A 5634-nucleotide genomic window follows, 5' to 3' on the forward strand; every position below is an offset into this window, starting at 1 on the left:
TTATGCCCTCTTTAAAGTTGTTAGTGGATGAGTGTTAGCACTAGTTGTACAGAGCAGATATCTTTTCAGCTACTTCCTGAATGTCTTGTCTCGTAGCCCATAAACAACCGGACTGACTGTACGTACACCGCCGCCGACTTGAGCTACAAAGAAGCTCTGGCCGCCCTGTCGAGGATGCTTGTCAGAAAGTACGGGGAAGCTTATTGACGCTTTGGCTGCTCTGACAGCGGTGTCTGTTAGCAGTTAACTCGCTCGTTAGCCGCTGAACCACAGCAGAGTGATCCGTGCAGGACTTCACTGTGAGAGACGATGTGACCGGCAGGTAACGTTAAAGGGAAACTTCACCGATTTAGCATTAAGCTTTGTATCAGTAGAAACCCGGTAGTATGTTTGAATGACCATGCTTCCTTCCCTCATGTCCCCCTGAGAGGGGAGATCTCTGTATTGTGGGTCTGGAAAAAAGCCTCAGATGAAGCAAATTGACGATTTTTGCGTCATCTGAGGCTTTTTTGGCCAGAGGCAAAAGACTACAGCCAGTTTTAGGAGCCACTTCCGCATAGCCCATAGGGGGGTTGGACTGTCAGCTTTTTCCGGAGATTGCCGAGGAAAAAAACGTGTGTCAGCCATCTTGAATCCGCGCTTAGCTTCTCAGCAGGAGCAGAAATTGTTCATCCCGACGGAAATCTTAGAACAACAATTATGTGCATTCAAACTACCACACACGTGTACCACCGGGATACATTGGTACACATCGGAGAATATGCAGGACACTTTATTACAGACGCAATACTCCACACACTACGCGAGCTTCGCCTGCATGGAGACCAGCGGTGGTGCTTGATGCCTCTGGCCGGTAAACGGACCTCATCAGCGGGGAGCGTTGAACGAGTGTGCCGGTGGAAAGCTAACGCTAGGCGGCCACCTGTTCCATCAATCCTTCTTGCAAGTGTCCGCTCATTAAACAAACTGGACTACACCCAGACAGCATTTACATCTGTGCCAGATCCGTTTTTGAATCAGCAGATTCGCGCAGCAGTCACAGTCAGTATGCAGATTTGCACCAACTTTGCGCCAGACTTGTCTGTAGCTTCTGAGAATGACAGTCCGTCCGGCGGCTGCGACGCAGATCCGGGGCAGCTGTGCAGACCAGACACACCACAAGTCTGCCCGGCGAGTGCGGGTCGGATCCACGGGAGCTGCACAGACCGGACGCGCCACAACTGAAATGAGTCCGCCCAGCGGGTGTGGGCCAGACCGGACACGCCACAACTGAATTGAGTCCGCCCGGAGGGTGTGGGCCAGATCCGCAGGAGCTGCGCAGACCAGACGCGCCACAACTAACGGAACGCTTTTTTCCTGCATAAACCCGCAACTCTATTTGAAATGCAGAAAGGAATACTGCAGGCTGCACCGTCTTTGTGATTATTGGTAAGTGCATTATACAAGTAAAATTGTAAAAGAAAACTGCTGTTGATGTCATGTTAATCTGTTAAATATGTATAGGCTAAACATAAAAGTTTACAAACTTAGTTTACACTGACATTCTGACAACCAGAGACGTGTCAGACAAGCTGGGTAGGCTAGTAGACCTATAGCTAGGCTATGCTTGTAGTAGGCTATAGGTTCTTTTAAACATCCACAACTAATGTGAACAGGCTTTAAGGCTGAATCTGTGATCTTTGCTTATTATTCAACAAAATTACTGAATATCGTGTCCATTGTGTGTTAGCTGCAAAATCGTTTGTTAGCGCTATCCACTAGGCTAACCAGTCTTTTGTCTGTAGTTACCCTAACAATAAAAACTTATTCAGTGAGATGGCAACCAAGGCCATTATGGCTTGTAAGCATAGCCTATATAGATGCCTTTCACTCAGTCTTTACTTAATCACTCTCTCACTCATTCATTCACTACACACCACGTCACATTTATGAATGAATGAATGAATGAAAACTTTATTGAACAACAATCAACAAGAGGTGTTCAAAAGGATAAAAACACAATAAAGCCCAAAGGCTTGTTTCCATTGTGGTCCTTAAAACGGAAGGGGAACACACCACGTCACATTTAGCCTATTTGTGCAAGCATTTTACTATAATGTCATGTAATAAATAATCTTTGAATATTTAATCTAACATACTGTTTGTTTGCTTTGTTTGCTTTTTGTAGGCTACGTCTTACAGGAGCAGTGAGGAAGAATCGTATGTCTGACAAAGCCACGGAGATAAATCAATAGCCATCAGATGGTTTAATCTGCCTTGCGACTGCGGGGGTGGACGCCGTGCCCGGTCTCACCCAACTAATGAGCAGTAAATATACAGTAGGCGCAGTGTTCACATTAGGTTACTTGCTTTAGTATTTTTAATTTTTTTTTGTAATTTGAATAATTAACATTGATCTTTAATCATATGCTTTTTCTCTTTTTGTGCATCTGGATTCACGTCAGATGGTTTGTTCATGCTGTAGTTTTCTCTTATGCCTTTTTAAAATAAAAAATAAAAACTATTTTGAAAATTACAAATTGCGCAGGTATTTGTAAATATGAATCACAGATCAGGGCCAGATGAGCCCCAGATGTAAAATATGAGTCTGGCCCAGATCCGCACCACACGTCATGGCATTAATAACTGTACTGGGCCAATTCTGGCCCAGATCTGTCTCTGATCCGTAATTCCAACCTGTTCCGGTATTGGGCCGTTGGAAACGATGAGCCTGGCCCAGGTCCGTTTAGCGGATCTGCGCCAAATGCTAATGAAGACCTGGTCCAAATCTGGCCCAAATACATTTTGCTGTCTGGGCATCCAACTTCAACGAAACTCCCAACGTGAGTTCAGAGACTGCTGTGTTTTTGTTGTTGTGGAAATATTGCTGTGGACAATCCAGCCTGCCGCTTGGTCACCGGGTAAGACTACTAGTGGAGGTGGGCTGTGTTACCCCGGACTGCCTGTTGCAGAAATGGGGTGATTTGTATCCAACTAACTGCTAACTGCTGGTGGAGTTTGTGACTGTAAAATGCCGACAATTCTAGCTACATCCCACGCAAATTTACGGCTGTGTTTGTGATGTTTATTAGCCTGGATGCCAGCCGAACTTAGCCCCGCCCACATTCTGACTAGAATCTGAGTATGACCATGTCAGGCTAGTTGTTTATACCATAGCCCACCAAGAGCTAATGCTAGTAGCTATGTGTTAGCCTTCTTTTATGGCTTGGTTGAATTCTAATGTAGAATGTGGTCTGTTATTTCTTGATAACAGACCGCTGCTAATGATAACACACCGTTGCCATGCATAGCAGAGCATTGCCATGGACACAGTTCTGTTCCCTCTGGAGCTATCAATCAATCCGCTGAAAGAAGTCCGGATAATGTATCAGCTGTGGCAAAAAAGTATATGTTTTAAATGTGTAACACCACTTGAGCCACGGTGAAACGTTTTTTCGTGTATATGGTTGAAATGACAATAAAACACACTTGTTGAGTTGATCACTGTCTGTCTGTAAAGGGTAGGCGTGGCTTGGGAGTAGACGCTGAAGCAGTGAAGCAAGTGCATTCTGGGATTTGGTGTCTTTCATCCACATGAGCCAAAAACACATTTTCTGGCTTTTCTCGGCCTAGAAGCCACCAATTTCTAAAAGAATTTCACATTTCTACTACATAAGTGACCCAATTTAAATATATATTCATCTTTCCAATGGTGAAATATTCCTTTAACTGGTCCCTATAGGGTACCCAGCAACGGTGATTATGAGCTTTTCCTCCATTTTCTCCGAACTATTGTTTTTGTAGGAACAAAGGTTTACATCGTATGTTTCTCCGGAATCAACCAGCACGAAGGACGTCTATATTCCGATTGCTGGCGCTTGCTGCTGCTTGGCGCTGCTTGCCGCTGAACGGCGTCATAGTTCATTACCATAAAGTTGACCAAAGTTCAACTTTCGGATTGACGCTCTGGTCACTCAAAACGCCCAAAACGCGACACAACAGATTTGCCGCTCCTTGCAGCTGAGAGAAGCCAGCTTCTATTGAAAATGAATGACTTCCAGTATCTTTAAAAGCTCAAGTCAGCGGCTGTGTGTTCGTACAGTAATGAGTCGGGGCAGTACGTGAATAAATATCGAAACAGTGTAGCGAATGACCAGCACCTCTTTTGGTAACAAGTATGTCAGACCCTGTATTATGAGATCATGAACGTAGGTATACACAAGCATAGAACACATAGAACAATACAGAAGCAGCTGGAAGCCGTGGAGGAGGACAGTGTTCCTCGCTTTCTTGGCATCTTTGGCAGCTGCCTTTGCTGCGAACAGGATCCTGAAGTATGTATATAATAGAGTAAGCCAAACAATGACCATACACACTGAGTTGGAAACATCTCTCTTCACTGTCAGTTTCTAAAAATGGTGTCTCTAAGACAAAAAACTCTGGAACGAAAGAATTTCAGGGATTCTGTTGCCAAGGCCACAAATACATCTGGTAGGATAGTGAGAGTATACTTATCGCCCAAATCAGGCCGATCACAACATATGTTTTCCTGACTGTACAGATCTGGGTGTGGCGGAGAGGGAAGCCTATGGCGATGTAACACTCTACTGCCATAAATGCTAGCGTTAGGGGATTGTTTAGACTTGCAAATGTAGGCTAACGTTACCTGCTGCCAAGTGTAACGTGTTATTAATGTTTACTAGCGTGACATGCAGCAATGTTTCTGTTACCTTTAACATCTGTTTTAGAGCATCAGAGAGCAGCGCAGACATTTAGGTGGCACGAATTAATCTGGTTGCCAAGGGCAACCGTTACTGTCGAGCCCTGATATCTTATAAGGGTATCACTTCAAATTCATTTTGAATGCATTTCATTACAAATGGATTTTTTTTTGCTCACCAGCGACTGTGACAGAGAAATATATTTTGCAAGCACATACATTACATTTTGAAGAGAAAGCGAGTGTGTGTGTGTGGGCAGAGTTGAGCGAGCACAGAGTAGAGAGGTTGAGAGAGACATGACAGGTGTGTGGCAGCGGTTTGCCAACACACCAAGCAAGAGTATATGAGAGGACATATGAGTGCACATTATTATGGACAATAGCAAACATACAAATACAATTATTGAGCACAGAATATATTTTTGTTTGCTCAAAACGAAATAATTTCTTGCTTGTGTATAATTTATTTTCAAAATGTAAAGTATGTGCTTGCCAGACATATTTCTCTGTGCTCAAAATATATAACTGCTCGCTCAGGAATGAGGCACAAATATAACTCCATACTTGTAAACAAAAATCTAAAGTGAGTACCAGTCCATGTCAGGCACTGACTTGACTTTGCAACTTGGTACATACATGCTGAATGGATTTCTAGAAATAAACGAGACGAGTTTTGAGAATGTGTACACCAGGGTACTGTTGACATAGTTGATGGAGATGCAGAGAACCACAGTAATCACATTCTTGATTATAGCTGTGTTTAAAGTGATGGTTCGAGTAATACCCTAGATCTTCAGAAGCTTTTCACCTGGGTCGGACATTGGGAAGAGAATATCACTTATTAATAGCGCGCAGGACCCACGTTTGTATCTTGTAAGTTACCCCACATTAATAATGCCGAAATGATACCAAACTCTTCCACAAGTAGGTACAAA

The 5634-nt window shown here is 43.7% G+C and overlaps 1 pseudogene; it reads right to left on the minus strand.

Annotated features, from left to right (window-relative positions):
* Positions 1 to 5298, minus strand: LOC120557107 (annotated as a pseudogene).
* Positions 5299 to 5634: the final 336 nt, after the last annotated feature.

The sequence above is a fragment of the Perca fluviatilis genome, chromosome 4, assembly GCF_010015445.1.
Source record: "Perca fluviatilis chromosome 4, GENO_Pfluv_1.0, whole genome shotgun sequence".
NCBI classification, from domain to species: domain Eukaryota; kingdom Metazoa; phylum Chordata; class Actinopteri; order Perciformes; family Percidae; genus Perca; species Perca fluviatilis.